Source organism: Lathyrus oleraceus, chromosome 2 (assembly GCF_024323335.1).
Source record: "Lathyrus oleraceus cultivar Zhongwan6 chromosome 2, CAAS_Psat_ZW6_1.0, whole genome shotgun sequence".
Lineage (NCBI taxonomy): Eukaryota > Viridiplantae > Streptophyta > Magnoliopsida > Fabales > Fabaceae > Lathyrus > Lathyrus oleraceus.
In genome coordinates, this window is record NC_066580.1 from 275,454,709 (window position 1) to 275,471,900 (window position 17,192).

A 17,192-nucleotide genomic window follows, 5' to 3' on the forward strand; every position below is an offset into this window, starting at 1 on the left:
CGTGGAGTACCCATCAACTGTCTTTATCGTTATCCAGTTACGGACAACGTTTGATCAGCAATAAAGCACTCGACTCTACATCTAGGGTCCATAGTGGTTTCAGGTCGAAGGGTGGTATACACCATTATCACCATGAGAATAACTTATGACACTTTGCATAACATTCTATATAGTATTCTCATAGCGGGTCAATCCAGTATAAATATTACTCTTAATATTCATACCTATGTTTAAGACTTGATGACTCCTTATCCATGATCCATGAGATGTGATCATCAGTCTATATACATAATAGTCTTAATGCTTTAATGTTATCCCACTTCACAATAAATCTCGACTACGGATACTTTAAGAATATTGTCCTTATGTTTAATGTGATCCATGATTAAGTCATACTTGATACATTAAACGGACTAGCTATTCTAGGGACTTTATTAAACAAACATAATAAAGAAAAAGTCTTTTATTATTAATAAATAATTCGATACAAGTACCAAAAGTATTGGCCTCTAGGGCTTACACCAGCAACGTAGGCATGAGGACCCCAATCCTCACCGAGCACTTTATCTATTTCTCTTCCTTTCCCCATTCTTTTGCGAGTAATCCTTAGCTATAGCATATATTCGAGCCAGAACAATCAAAATGGTTCCCATGGAGTACCATGGATGTTTGGGGTGCTAATACATTCCCCTTGCATAACCGACTTTCTTACCCAGCATATCTCTTTCCCTCGGGTTTTATCGATATTTTCACTTTCCTTATGGAATAAATAAAGTTTGATGGCGACTCTGTTGTATGTTCGAGCGTGTGATACGTTCAGGTATATTTACGCTAGCTTCAACTGGAGACTCTACTGGGGAGTGTTCTTCTTTGAGCATTCCTAGTCGCTAAAAGGAGTCAAGCCTAGTTTTAATTGCTTTCTTAGTTTGCATAGGTGCTTATCTTTACGATTTACTCTCTTTATCATTATATTCATTTGCTTTATATTATGGATATTATCTGTTATACTCTCTATTGGGCTGGGATAGATTACATGAGAGAGAAGCTCTATACCCGAGCTTGAGTACATACATAGGATAACAATGTGGCTAGAGTCGTGTTTAACCTTCGTGGAGTTATTCCGTGATTATGGTTGACACGAGACGTCACACCTAGATAGATTATTTTGGGAGCATCATTGTTCGACGAGTCATTCGTCTAAGGAAATGGTATCTCGAATTGGGTTGTTGACTCTAGGAACCTCTTAGGTTTCCTTTGAAGATTAGAACCTACTTGTGAGGGGGATATGGGATTTTTCTGCAGAAAACCATAGCCTCTACATACCTTATTCTCATGGACGTCAAACTTTTGATCCTGCATTGGGCAGTATGCGCAAATTATCTGGATTATTTTCAGGTTGTTGACATGTATTATTGCATATCATTTTTGCATTGTTGTACAGATACCGGAGTTTTGACCCTGAATTATTATACCATCGATGCTTTGAATCTATGGGTGTTGCATAATTATTTGCATTCCATCCCTAACACATGCATGCATGCATTTGCATCTCATGACTATCAACCAGAAAAAGCTCACTTTGTCCTTTCTCCATCCTGAAAGACGGCGACTCTTCGACACCAGTACTTCACAAGGGCTAACATATCAAGAATTATGGCAGATCTGGAACAAGAGATGATATGTACAAAGAAACTTTGGCTCAGTTTCGAGGCGAGTTGAACTCCTTCCAAGGTAACATGAACACCATAATGGAGTACCTTCAAGCTCAAAAGGCCACTAGCTCCACTTCTGCTGTCAATCATGCTTCTGCTGTAGTTACTGATGCTATTGTCGTCACTACTTCGGTCGATGCTGTTGTGGATACTGTGAGCCAACCTATTTGTCAGCCAGGTCCTAGTAGGAATTCCATTTCCTATCCCTGGGGGTTGCCTCTGAATATCACTCCACAAGCTGCTAATGAGAATGCTTTTGTGCCATATCAACCATTTGTTGTCCATCCTACCAATAGGAATCATGTTGCCCATCCTTGGGGCATGACCACTCTTTCTCCTCAAATGGTTAATTTTAACAACCGTGAAATCCTCCCAGAACAGGTTCTTCGGACTTCTGCACCAGTGATTGTTGAGACTCCTAATAACAATGAAGATGAATACAGAAGCCCAACCCTCCACTTTCGTCTTCCTCCTCGAGCTACTCAACCTATTGTTCAGAATTTGAATCAAGGCATTCAGATACCTCCTCCTCATCCTAGGGCATCTTCTGTTATTGCACCTCCATTTGTGTATCCGGGGGCACCATATGCTCCATATCAGAATCAGTATGGTCCGACTGTTGGTCAAATGGTAAATCAGGGCTTGATGTATCCTGAAGGGTATCCTCAGTTTGCTTCTTCTCTAGTTATTGCTCAGCTAGCTTCTCAGGGTGTTCAACTTCCTAGTCATCAAGTTAATCCTCAGCCTGCCAATCAGATTGTTGTTGGTTCAGAATATCAGTTACTAGATGAAAGGATCAGAGCCATTGAAGGTTTCTCTGCTTATGGTATGGATGTTAAGGACTTGTGTCTAGTTCCTAATGTGGTGCTTCCTCCTAAGTTCAAAGCACCAGACTTACCAAAATATAAGGGTTTAAGTTGTCCAAGAAGTCATGTCATCATGTCCTGTAGGAAGATGGCATCCTACATTGATAATGATGATCTTCTTATCCATTGCTTCCGAGACAGCTTATCTGGGGCATCCTTAGACTGGTACATATGCTTGGAACGCAGTAAAATCATATCTTGGAAGGACTTGTTTGAAGCCTTTCTCAAGCAATACAAGTATAACCTGAACATGGCTTCCACCAGGTTACAACTGCAAAATCAAGCCTGCAAGAGCAATGAAACATTCAAAGAATACGCTCAGAGATGGCGCGAGATGGCTTCCAGAGTTAAGCCTGCGTTGACAGATACCGAATTGGTTGATATCTTCATGAGCACACTCCAAAGTTTGTACTATGAGAAGATGGTTGGAAGCTCGTCGTCCAACTTTGCCGATATGGTAACCATTGGAGAATGGATCGAGAACGGGTTGAAAACTGGAAAATTTGTTAGTGTTAATAGCCAGATAGTGGCCAAGAAGTCCCAGGGTTTTGCTAAGAAGAAAGAGGTTGAGGAAAATATCGTGACTACAAATGTCTATCCTCAAGTCCAAGCACCTATGGCTCATATGCTATACTACCCTTATCCGTACATTGTTGTTGCTCAATATCAGCAACTTGCATACCAACCGCAGTATCAGCAGCCTCCACATGCTCTAGTTTCTCAGAATCAGCAAGATAACAGAAACCAGAGTCAAGGTCAGCGCTGAAGGTTTGATAGAAAGTGTCCTCATCGTGACCCAATCCATATGTCATATGCTCAACTACTCCCTTACCTTATTCACCAAGGGGAAATCATGCCAAAGGAGATTCCTCCTGCTACATTCCCGTATCATGCAAAGCACAATCCTAATGCTTCGTGCGCCTACCACGTCGGGCATATAGGACATTCTACCGAGGATTGATGGCCTCTCCAGTCAAGAGTACAAGAGTTGATTGATCAAAAGGTTTTTCATTCTCTTAGGAAGGACCCAATGTCATAACCAACCCGTTGCCAGACTACTGTGGACAAGTTGTGAACGCAGTTAGTGGAGAAGATTGCTCAGATTCAGTTGCTTCTTCAGAGGAGTATCAAGGCTAGAAATATCATATTGACTCAATCATGTCTCATTTGTGATATTTCCGTGTATGTCAATGTATCGTTCAATTGTGAACTTGTTTGTTTTGAATAATAATCATAATGAAATGAACGTGCATGTTTTGCTTAAATCCATTCGCGTTCACTCATATTTTATCTATCACTATCAAACTGTTTGTCAAATAAAATCAAAAGAGAATGATCAAATTAAAATACGCAAGATCGTTGCCTGTATGCTTTTGAATAAGATTGTGCTGATGATGTAAGGCATTGTTCAATCCCTAAACACCAGAGATATAAGGAAGTTAATCCCTAGTCAACCCCTTTGGGCCTTGAAGTAAGAGTTTCTTTCTTTATACACATAAAACCCTCATGTTTAACCATTGGCAGGGTAGTCTTCAGCTAGTTTGGACTTACATTCAAATTTCAAAAGGAGAATATATCATCAAGTAATCAATCATATCATACTCCTCTCAAGAGGATGGAATCACAAATTCATAATGGTTATCCCTTACCCATCAAAAGTAGTGAGACAGTCGTGACCCGTGCAACAAATCGAGAAAGCAGTGTCACAAGGTTTGCTCCAAAAAAAAATATAGAGAGAGAGAATGAAAAAAATCAAAAGCAAATGAAAAGCCCGCTAAGTCAAAATCTTGAAAATAAGATCGACTTAGGCAAAAGTTAGGGTATTCCGGTGGGCTACAGACCAAAAGGATCAGCCCAGACAAAAATAAGGGTAAATAAAACAAAAGAATCAGAGGATCAATATCAAAATCCTCAACAAGAGCAAATCCATGTGACTTCAAATCAAAGTAGAAGGTGAGTGGTTATCACTCCAAACTCTCATGGGTTATATAACCATCATTGTTGATATTCCAAACCTTTTTTGAAAGATGAACACTTGTTGTAAGCGAACTGGACGTAGGACTGAAGAACATCACGAAGAACGGGTGGGTTAGATTAGGTCTTGAGCCTTATATCCTTTCCTTCTAAAAACCGTGAACCAGGCCACGTTACAACCCTCAAAAGACCTAATTGAAGGATGGTTTATCTCGAAAGCATACTGTAGGTGCTTAATTGGCTGCATTATATGGTAAAACACTAGCTGGTTACTAATGTCTTGACTGATGTCATGACATGGTATGTGATGTCTTGACTGAAGTCATGACACACTTGAGTAGTTACTGCAGGATTAGCTAACACAGGATTTATTGAATGTCAAACTGGATGCTGTGACATTCATACCTGTCAGCAGATACTAAGGAATAGAACAGCTGGTGTTCTGTTAGAACTTAGTATTTATTTCCAGTCTGGTTATCAAGGAAAGACCAGTCCTGGCATAAGGCCTACTGACTGAATGTCAAACTGGATGTTATGACATTCATCATTGACAGCAGCTACTGAACATTAGACAGAGTGGTGTTCTGCTATACTTCAGCATGTTACTTAGTCTATTCTTCAAGAGAATAATAGAACTAACTTAAGGCCAAATGTGTAAATGTTAAATTGGACACTTTGACATTTATTAATGTAAGCTGTTACTGTATTATGGTCATTTTGATCATGTGCAGGTCAGCAAAATTGTACAGTCTGTTTTCTGGAAAAACAGACTCAGCATATGGACCTTGATGTCAAGCTGAATGTCGTGACATTCATTCCTGACAGCATATGCTATATTGTAGGTTGTTCAGTTTTCTGTTTCAGCTTTTTCTCAGGCTATTCTTCAGGGATTCAACAGCTGAGAGAAAATCCAGGAAATCAACAACCAAGCTACATTTAATGAACCTAACAAATAGCTTATTTGTTAGTAACCTAAATGTTGAATTTAGGGGAACTCGCGTGACCTTAAATTCAGGAGAATACAGGTGCAAAAGCCCAGGTACTGCAATATAAAAGGAAGGCGTTCCTTCATTCAGTTTCGGGGATTTTGAGGCGTGAAGATTTTGTGTGTCCATCATACTTCACTGCTGTATTTTTGTGAGTCTTGTATTAGATGTATCTTGTAAGCCTAGCCATTATCAAGTAGATGATTGTTGTGGCATAGGGTGTTCATTGAGTTGTAAGTGTTGTGTCGCTCAAAGATTTTAAGCGTGAGTGCTGTGTATCTTGATTAAAGCTGTGAAGCACAATCAAGAGTTGTTTGAAGTGTGACTTCAAATTGTCTTTAATATTGATTAAAGGTAGTAATCACTGAGGTGATTGAGGGGGAGTGAGTAGGAACTCTGATCTTAGTGTAAGATTGAAATTGCATTGGGTAGGGATTAAGTGATAAGTTGTAAACGGGTGAGTTTAGCTTTGAATTGATACTACTAATAGTGGATTTCCTCCCTGGCTTGGTAGCCCCCAGATGTAGGTCATGTTGGACTGAACTGGGTAAACAATTACTTGTGTTATTTACTGCACTTACGTTCTGCATAATTCCTGTCTGTGCAGAATTGGATGTCATAACAACCCGTGTGACATCTAAAGTCTGATAACTAGAATTTCAATTGGCATCAGAGCAGGCACCCTGCCTGTGAATTTCTGGGTGAGATCTAGGGAAGTTACTTTCTAGTACCATGGACAAGGATATAGGACACTCAAATAGACCACCCATGTTGGATGGCTCTAATTATGATGACTGGAAGCCTCGTATGATAGCCTTCTTAAGGTCTCTAGATAGCAAAGTCTGGAGAGTTGTCAACAAAGGATGGGAACATCCAATGAGGACGGGTGAAGATGGAGTCAGTGTGCAGATTCCTGAAGAAGAGTGGGACAAGGAGCAAGAGGCATTAGCTCTTGGAAATTCCAAGGCCTTGAATGCATTGTTCAATGGAATCAGTAAGAACATCTTCAGGCTGGTGCACCACTGTGAACTAGCTAAGGAAGTTTGGGATACCCTCAAGGTAACTCATGAAGGTACTTCCAAGGTGAAGATGTCCAAACTTCAGATGCTGACCACCAAGTTTGAAAATCTGAGGATGAAAGAGGATGAGACTATTCATGACTTTCACATGAATATTCTTGAAATTGCAAACACCTCTGGTGGACTAGGTGAGAAAATGGCTGAAGAGAAACTTGTAAGAAAGATTCTCAGGTCCTTGCCTAAGAGATTTGCTATGAAGGTCACAACCATAGAGGAGGCGCAGGACATCTGCAATATGAAGGTGGATGAGCTCATTGGGTCTCTCCAAACCTTTGAAATGGGCTTGTGTGAGAATGCTGAAAAGAAGAACAAAAGCATAGCTTTTGTATCTAATGCTGAAGAGGAGTCAGAAGCAGGATATACTGAAGGTGATGAAAGTATATCAGAAGCGTTAGCCATGCTTGGGAGACAGTTCAACAAGTTCGTGAAGAAGATTGATCAAAGAGGGAGACCTAATGTCAAGAACATCCAGTCTGACATCAGGAAAAGATCAACTTCTGAAGAAAAGTTCAACCAAGGCAAGGGAATCCAGTGTCATGGTTGTGAAGGGTATGGACACGTTAGAGCTGAATGTCCTACCTATCTCAAGATGCAAAAGAAGGGGCTAACTACCACATGGTCTGAAGGAGATTTTGAAAGTGAATTTGAAGGAGAATATGCCAAACATGTCACTGCACTAACCAGTGTTTGTGCCTCTGATGATGACTCAAGTGTAGATGAACTGACCTTTGATGAACTTTCTGCAGCCTATAAGAAGCTGTGTACCACCAGTGCAGAAGTGCGTGCACAAGGAGAAAAGCAGAAGAAACTCATCAAGGAACTGGAAGATGAGAGACAGAAGCAACTGTCTGTCATAGAGGGTCTAAATGGTGAGATAGACCTGCTGACCTCCAAGCTGAATCAGATGACTAAATCCATCAGAATGATGAATAAGGGAACTGACACCTTGGAAGAGATTCTAAAGGTGGGACAGCAGTCTGGAACCAAATCTGGCCTAGGATTTGGGAAAAGATCCTCAGCTGAACACAAACGCCCAAAGGCTAAAGTTCAGAAGTTCAAGCGGAAGTCAAAGCCAATGTCTCAACATCGAGGAACTAGGATGAATGTTCATCAGAAAAGGAAATACCAGGAGTGGAGGTGTCACCACTGTGGTAGACTTGGTCATATAAAAGCCTTCTGCTACTGGATTCATGGTTTCCCTAACCAAGCCTCTCATGTCAGGCCTAAGCATAAACCATATAAGCGTTATGTTCCCATCAAGAAGCAACAATGGTATGCTAGGATAACACACACTGCTCTAAGGGCCTCTACCAGAGAAGACTGGTACTTTGACAGTGGATGCTCAAGACATATGACTGGTATGGAAAATCTACTGGTACATATTCAACCTCACACTACCAGCTATGTGACCTTTGGTGATGGTGCCAAAGGAAAAATAAAAGGTGTGGGTAAGCTGGACTGCTCTGGAGTTCCACAACTGAATAATGTGCTGTTAGTAAGAGGACTAACTGCAAACCTCATCAGCATAAGTCAGCTGTGTGATCAAGGGTTTCATGTTCAGTTTACTAAGGAGCTATGCATTGTGACTAATGGTGACAATCAGGAAGTTATGAGAGGAACCAGGTCCAAAGATAACTGTTATCTGTGGGAACCTAAAGTCTCTAACTTTTCAACAATATGCTCCTCAACCAAGGGAGAACAGGAGGTGAAGTTGTGGCATAGACGTCTTGGACATCTCCACTTACGGGGAATGAAGAAGATTATATCCAAGGAAGCAGTCAGAGGAATTCCAAAGCTTCTTATTGATGAAGGAAGAGTCTGTGGAGAATGCCAGGTGGGCAAGCAAACCAAGATGTCACATCCGAAGCTGGGACATCCCACAACCTCCAGAGTTCTGGAACTGCTGCACATGGATTTAATGGGACCCATGCAGGTTGAAAGCCTTGGTGGGAAGAAATATGCTTACGTGGTGGTTGATGACCATTCCAGATACACGTGGATAAGCTTCATCAGAGAGAAGTCAGATACATTTAATGTCTTCAAAGACCTGTGCATAAGACTTCAAAGGGAAAAGGACAGTTGTGTGGTCAGGATTAGAAGTGATCATGGTACGGAGTTCAAGAATTCCAAGTTTGATGAGTTTTGCTCTTCTGAAGGAATAAGTCATGAGTTCTCCTCCCCTATAACCCCTTAGCAGAATGGAATAGTTGAAAGAAAAAATAGAACTATTCAAGAATCTGCCAGGGCAATGATTCATGCAAAGAAGCTCCCCATGCATTTTTGGGCTGAAGCAATGAATACCGCGTGCTATGTTCACAACAGAGTCACCTTGAGAAAAGGAACCTCCTCCACTCTGTATGAAATATGGAAAGGCAGAAAACCCACTGTGAAGTACTTTCATATCTTTGGAAGTCAATGCTACATTCTCGCAGATCGTGAACAGAGAAGGAAGCTAGATCCCAAAAGTGATGAGGGTATATTTCTGGGATACTCCACTAACAGCAGAGCCTACAGAGTGTTCAACTACAGGACCAATGTCCTGATGGAATCCATAAATGTTATTGTGGACGATAAAGAGGAAGGAACCGATGTCATGGAGGATGTTGAAACATTCCTTGACAGTTCAACTGACATTCCAGTCAAGTCTGAAGAAGTAGAGGAACCTCCTCCTGAATGTGAAGCAGATGCAACCACCAAAGTGCCATCTATCAGAATTCAGAAAGACCACCCTAAGGATCTTATCATAGGGGATCCCAATAGTGGTGTGACTACCAGGTCACGGGGAATAAGCTCAAATTCCTGCTTTGTATCCAAGGTTGAACCAAAGAATGTGAAAGAAGCCCTGACTGACGAATACTGGATCAGTGCCATGCAAGAGGAACTTGAGCAATTCAAAAGGAATGAAGTATGGGAGCTAGTTCCAAGACCTGAAGGGACCAACATCATTGGTACCAAGTGGATCTACAAAAACAAATCTGATGAGAAAGGAGTAATTACTAGGAATAAAGCAAGACTAGTAGCTCAAGGATACACTCAAGTTGAAGGGGTAGATTTTGATGAGACATTTGCTCCTGTGGCCAGGCTTGAGTCCATCAGATTTCTGTTAGGGGTAGCATGCATCCTGAAGTTTAAACTATTCCAAATGGATGTGAAGAGTGCATTCTTGAATGGCTACTTGAATGAAGAAGTCTTTGTGGAACAACCTAAAGGGTTCTGTGATCCTAACCAACCTAAGCATGTATACAAGTTGAGGAAAGCCTTGTATGGGTTGAAACAAGCACCTAGAGCATGGTATGAAAGGTTGACCGAATTTCTGACCTCAAATGGATACAAAAAAGATGGAATAGATAAAACCTTATTTGTGAAGGATGAAGACGGCAAAATCATGATTGCTCAAATCTATGTGGATGATATAGTCTTTGGTGGAATGTCAGAACAAATGGTTCAACAATTTGTTCACCAGATGCAATCCGAGTTTGAAATGAGTCTAGTTGGAGAACTGACCTATTTCCTTGGAATGCAAGTAAACCAAATGGAGGACTCTATGTTTCTCTGCCAAAGCAAGTATGCCAAGAACATAGTTAAGAAGTTTGGTATGGATAATGCTAGGCACAAGAGGACTCCTGCGCCTACTCATCTGAAGTTAACCAAAGGTGAAGGAGGGCCTGGTGTTGATCAATGCTTGTATAGAAGCATGATAGGAAGCCTACTTTACCTAACTGCAAGTAGACCTGACATTTCTTATGCAGTTGGAGTATGTGCTAGATACCAAGCAGAGCCTAAGGTGAGCCACTTGAATCAAGTCAAAAGGGTTCTCAAGTACATCAATGGGACTTGTGACTATGGGATGCTGTTTTCACATGGGTCTGAGCCTGTCCTATCTGGGTACTGTGATGCTGACTGGGCTGGGAGTGTTGATGACAGAAAAAGCACATCAGGTGGATGTTTCTTCTTAGGAGACAATCTCATATCTTGGTTCAGCAAGAAGCAGAATTGTGTTTCTCTGTCCACTGCAGAGGCTGAATACATAGCTGCTGGAAGCAGTTGTTCCCAACTGGTTTGGATGAAACAGATGCTTACTGAGTACAATGTCACTCAAAATGTCATGACATTGTTCTGTGATAATCTCAGTGCCATCAATATCTCCAAGAATCCCATCCAACACAGCAGGACCAAACATATTAACATTAGGCACCACTTCATCAGAGATCTGGTGGAAGACAAGGTGATCACTTTGGAACATGTAGCCACGGACCTTCAACTGGCTGACATATTTACAAAGGCTCTGGATGCTACTCAGTTTGAAAACTTAAGGAGCAAACTGGGAATATGTCTCTCTGAGACCTTATAGCAACCACTGATGTTTGGGATGTATTGTTTAATATCTCTGCCTATTAAACAATTGGTACTATGCTATAATTGGTCAACAGATCATAGCTATGCTACTTGCAACGAGTGTGGCTACAAGAGGGTAAGGAGACACCCTACCGTGCGAAGGCCAATGTACCTGCAGGAGTTCAAGGATGCTGTTCATGCAGCAGTGGTTCTGGATGTCAGAAACAAAATCATGGCATCTGATATGGTGGTACCTACTGTAAAGCAGAAGTGGGTGATTACTTGATCAAAGCTGTGAAGCAAGATCAAGTGGATGCTAACTTGGTTGAAACTGTGAAGTAAAACCAAGTCTGTGACTCTGTCATTGGTCTCTGGTTATGTTGTTGGCTTTGGCAACATTTTTGACAAAATGGGGGAGTAATAGTAATAACCACCCCTGAAAAACAGAGTGGGTCTCTACAACAGACTCTCATGACAGATTCCCTCCCCTGCAACTGCTGTGTGTTGAAGTTTAGAGTTTAACTTCTGTATGTGTGCTGCTTTGTGAAGTTTTTTATTTAACTTCCATGTGTGTGAGTGTGCTGCCACTCTGAGTGTATTAGCTAGGCTTAATTCCTGCTAGGTGTGTGATTCCGCTGCTATGAACTCTGTTATGAGGATCAAAGTGTTTTAGCCAAAAATTTGCCAAAGGGGGAGTTTGTAGGTGCTTAATTGGCTGCATTATATGGTAAAACACTAGTTGGTTACTAATGTCTTGACTGATGTCATGACATGGTATGTGATGTCTTGACTGAAGTCATGACACACTTGAGTAGTTACTGCAGGATTAGCTAACACAGGATTTATTGAATGTCAAACTGGATGCTGTGACATTCATACCTGTCAGCAGATACTAAGGAATAGAACAGCTGGTGTTCTGTTAGAACTTAGTATTTATTTCCAGTCTGGTTATCAAGGAAAGACCAGTCCTGGCATAAGGCCTACTGACTGAATGTCAAACTGGATGTTATGACATTCATCATTGACAGCAGCTACTGAACATTAGACAGAGTGGTGTTCTGCTATACTTCAGCATGTTACTTAGTTTGTTCTTCAAGAGAATAACAGAACTAACTTAAGGCCAAATGTGTAAATGTTAAATTGGACACTTTGACATTTATTAATGTAAGCTGTTACTGTATTATGGTCATTTTGATCATGTGCAGGTCAGCAAAATTGTACAGTCTGTTTTCTGGAAAAACAGACTCAGCATATGGACCTTGATGTCAAGCTGAATGTCGTGACATTCATTCCTGACAGCATATGCTATATTGTAGGTTGTTCAGTTTTCTGTTTCAGCTTTTTCTCAGGCTATTCTTCAGGGATTCAACAGCTGAGAGAAAATCCAGGAAATCAACAACCAAGCTACATTTAATGAACCTAACAAATAGCCTATTTGTTAGTAACCTAAATGTTGAATTTAGGGGAACTCGCGTGACCTTAAATTCAGGAGAATACAGGTGCAAAAGCCCAGGTACTGCAATATAAAAGGAAGGCGTTCCTTCATTCAGTTTCGGGGATTTTGAGGCGTGAAGATTTTGTGTGTCCATCATACTTCACTGTTGTATTTTTGTGAGTCTTGTATTAGACGTATCTTGTAAGCCTAGCCATTATCAAGTAGATGATTGTTGTGGCATAGGGTGTTCATTGAGTTGTAAGTGTTGTGTCGCTCAAAGCTTTTAAGCGTGAGTGCTGTGTATCTTGATTAAAGTTGTGAAGCACAATCAAAAGTTGTTTGAAGTGTGACTTCAAATTGTCTTTAATATTGATTAAAGGTAGTAATCACTGAGGTGATTGAGGGGGAGTGAGTAGGAACTCTGATCTTAGTGTAAGATTGAAATTGCATTGGGTAGGGATTAAGTGATAAGTTGTAAACGGGTGAGTTTAGCTTTGAATTGATACTACTAATAGTGGATTTCCTCCCTGGCTTGGTAGCCCCCAGATGTAGGTCATGTTGGACTGAACTGGGTAAACAATTACTTGTGTTATTTACTGCACTTACGTTCTGCATAATTCCTGTCTGTGCAGAATTGGATGTCATAACAACCCGTGTGACATCTAAAGTCTGATAACTAGAATTTCACATACTATGGTAAGATCGCGTTAAGCTGACTCCTAAAGATTTGCTTGTCATCTGTATCGATACTGATATGACATTTTAGTAAGTGATTCGTTCATTATGTGTCATAATCTTAGTGAACACACTTGAGTTTTCAAAACTGGCATGATCATGACATTACAACTATCATTTTCAAAATGAGCATTTTATATACGAGCAGTCATTTGACACCATGGAAGCTTACAATGGGAAAGTTGATCAAATTCCTGATATCTCATAGCTCAGATATTTTCAAGAGTCATTCAATCTGGGGCAATCAAGTCGAGATTCTACAAATCTCTCTGAATCATCCGGATAGGGGGAAAATTACTTCAAAGCTCACATTGAGGCAGGCCACCTCAAGAGCCTGAGAGGTCGATCTTTCCCAAGATGGTTAATCAAGAGAACACAGTTTCCAGACGCTGGGGAAAGCTTGCTTGAGATATTCAGATGTTAAGACTACTCCATAACTCGTAACTGGGGCAGTTGGTGTAGATATCCAGTATATTGGGGCAGAGGCAGGCTACGCAGGTACAAGCTCTCTCCATGTTTCAGATCAAGTCTAGAGGTGTTACTACAACTATCAACTTGAAGTAGGTGTCGGAGAATTATGTCTGGATGACCATATCCTAACCCTAAATTCCCACCTCCCTCTATATGAGCATCTGATCTAACGATTGCATGAATCATTATCATGTATAAATCATGTCGTTTCACTCATGCATATCATTCATCTAGCATAACATGAGGTCGTTTGTGTAAATCGGAGGAATCATAGCCCAATATTTATTGGCATCTTCAAATTCAAAACTTCCCTGGTACCTTTTAAAACCAACTTGTTTGACACTTCTTCCAAAATCCAACTCGCCTGGCACCTTTTAAAGCCCAGTTCGGTTGGTATCTTTTTCCAACCTTTGGAGTTAATGATCCTTTTTCTAACCTTTAGGGTTGAAGAACCTTTTTTCAATCTTCAGGATTGATAAATCCTTTTTTTGACCTTTTCGGTTGATGACCTTTGTTCCCAACTTTCTCGATTATTGAATCATTTTCCCGACCTTTAGGGTTGATGACCTTTGTTCCCAACCTTCGCAGTTGTTGAATCCTTTTTTCGACCTTTTGGGTTGATGACCTTTGGTTCCTACCTTCGCGGTTGTTGAATCCTTTTTTCGACCTTTAGGGTTGATAACCTTTGTTTTCGACCTCCGCGGTTGTTGAATCCTTTTTCGACCTTTTGGGTTGATGACCTTCGTTTCCAACTCTCACAGTTGTTGAATCCTTTTTCCAACTCTCATGGTTGATGAACCTTTTTTCAATTTATGTGATTGATGAACCTTTTCCCAACCTGTACGGTTGATAACTTTTCCTTTTTTTTTTCTCAGACCTCTGTGGTCAATTTTGTTTCCAGTTGTTAAACTAACGATTCATTTTGAAAATCCTTGTTTACAAGAAAATTTTGGAACTTTTACGGGCTCTCTGATTAGCATACATGACCTTGGGTTTCATAAAATAATAAAGCATACATATAACATGCATATCATGACCTGCATTTTCCATAGATATCCCCAAGATACATCAATAAATTCATCAGCAGATGAACCTGTAAAAGTCAAGTTGACATCCCTACATCCCACACAACCGTCCTTAACGGGCAAATTTTTGGATACTTATGTATTTAATCCACTCATACCTTGAATACCCGAAAAACTCTCGTAATTCGACCATTCAGGTTTAAGTTGATTAAATAGGGGCAATTGTTGTACCCCAAAATCTGTCCTCCCCTTTTTACTTTTCATAAGACCTATGACTTAAAATTCATCGGTGCATATTCATACTTCATTCATACACATTCACGCTGACATTGATTAATCCATAGATTCAAAGACTGACGATTATTTGAAACCCTAATCTGATACAAACAGTTAATTGGGGTCATTGGTTGTCTTTTTGGTCAATGAGTTGACCAGAGTCAACCATATGTTCCTAAGTCCATATTGTCTAGACATTGGTCATTATCTATGCCCTTTCAACTCACATCATTATGTTGCCATCAATTCTAATTTTAATTGATTCTAATTTTAAATTAATTTTGGATTTTTAATTGATCTTTAAGTTCAAGTTAATTAATTTCAAGTTAAGTATAATTCCAATAGTGGAATTCCAATTTTGATTTTAGATTTTTAAATTGATTTGCATATCAAATTGATTCTAATTTTAAATTAATTTGATTTTAATTTCAAAAGGATTCTAATTTTAAATTGATTTTTATTGATTTTTCATTTTTATTAGGTGTTATTTTTAAATGGATCTTTAGATTAGTTTTGAATTATTCTAAATATCTATTATCCATTTAACATCCTATATCCATTTTATAACCAAATATCCATTTATCCATTAATCCTTTTAACAACCATATCCGTCAAAATCCATTACACCATTTCTAAACTTCAAGTCAATGTAACACATTCAAGATCTTAACTTTTCATCAATCCATATTCATGTATAAATTCATATTTAACAATAATGGTCAATAATTTTTCAATCACAATTAGTTTCCAATTTTAGTTCATACCATTAATTCCAATAATAATGCAAATCTCAATAAAAATTTCCCATAACTATTCAATTTCAATTTCATTCAAATTCCAAATCTTAATATTCAAACATTCATAAATAAATAAATAAACTTTCCATAACAATTTCAAATTATATATTCATCACATTCAACCATTCAATACAATGCAGTGATTTTTATAATATGATTCCATCCAAATCACAGAAATTACAAGTTAGAAACCAATTCCATCCAAATCACAGAAATTACAAGTTAGAAACCAATTCCAACCATAGGTTACATGCTCAAAACATTGCCATAATTTCTAATTCCTCTTTCCAAGCATGCCAACACCAAGTTTCAATCTACCATGGGCCTGCGAAATCGATTTATAATTGACATTTCAAAACTCAGAATTCCAACATGCTGAATGTGTGGTGTTTTTCCCTTCAGTTCAAACCGGCATACTAACAGAGTTTTCTAAACCTGCATTTAACAAAAAACAAGCCAATGAAGTCATTCCATGAAAAGCAACTAACCTGCATCTCCATTCCTATAACAGGATTTACTTTACAGCTCATTAATTTAATTAATATATTTCATTCCAAATTCAAATTCTAATTAACTACATCTACATTTCAAGTGACTGCAATTTTTCAACAACCTGCTAACAGTATGCCAAAATATGAAATTAACAGAATAACCAACTTAAATTTCATCCCAGGTGAATTTCAATTGGATCTCTAATGGATTAACACCAGAGTACAAACTAACTTACTAGCACCAAGTCAATTAGCCTCCAATATGTTTTTTAATAGCACAACTAGGCGGCAAAGCGAAATACACGACGGAAAGGTTCAGAAACAATACCAACCTAACTGAGATAACAACATCCGATAAGCTATTCGCAAAGCTCCTTGTCATTTTGCATAACGGTTTTAAGCGTCACAATCTATGCATCATTGCCTAACAAAGCATTTTAATCCAACCTGTAATGTCCAAGAAAACTTATCAAAAACAGCGTTTAAAAGAAGCATACCAACTTGTCAAAATTCAGTTTCAGTTTAGGAGTAAGGACCTTCATTTTACCGACTTAAGTTACACATCCATTTGTTAGCACAGTTGGCAGCTTCATAACTGTATGACAAAAACCCTACTGACAGAATGTCATAACAGAGTCCATAAAAAACGATTAACTAAAAAAAAACTGAAGGGGTGATGTCGCCGTCTTGAGTTGTGTCAGTGAATGCACATGCCGCGCGACATTTCATTCTTTTGAATCCAGGTTTCAACCGGTTAATGCACGGGCCTTGGGTTGAGGATTTGCAAACAAACCCGGTTGGAGCCCTAAGCCCAAATCGTTCAAATGCTCTTGTGGCTGTTTGCAATTCCATACCTACGTGGGCCGAAGTTTGCAGTCCCATTTCTTCCTGCATATCACCAGGTTTGGGCCCTAACCCTTTTTGAGTTTTCTTTAGTTTTTTTTAGTCTTACTTAATATTGATTCGGGATACATAAGCATGATTCTTTAAGCAACTATAGTTCTAACCAT

The 17,192-nt window shown here is 39.4% G+C and overlaps 1 long non-coding RNA gene across 1 annotated transcript; it reads right to left on the minus strand.

Moving 5' to 3' along the window:
• Positions 1-15,779: 15,779 nt before the first annotated feature.
• Positions 15,780-16,906, minus strand: LOC127119136 (uncharacterized). Its single transcript, XR_007802655.1, has 3 exons — positions 16,719-16,906; positions 16,515-16,629; positions 15,780-16,126 (listed from the first exon to the last, which is right to left on the minus strand). It is a non-coding gene; the product is annotated as an uncharacterized LOC127119136 (long non-coding RNA).
• Positions 16,907-17,192: the final 286 nt, after the last annotated feature.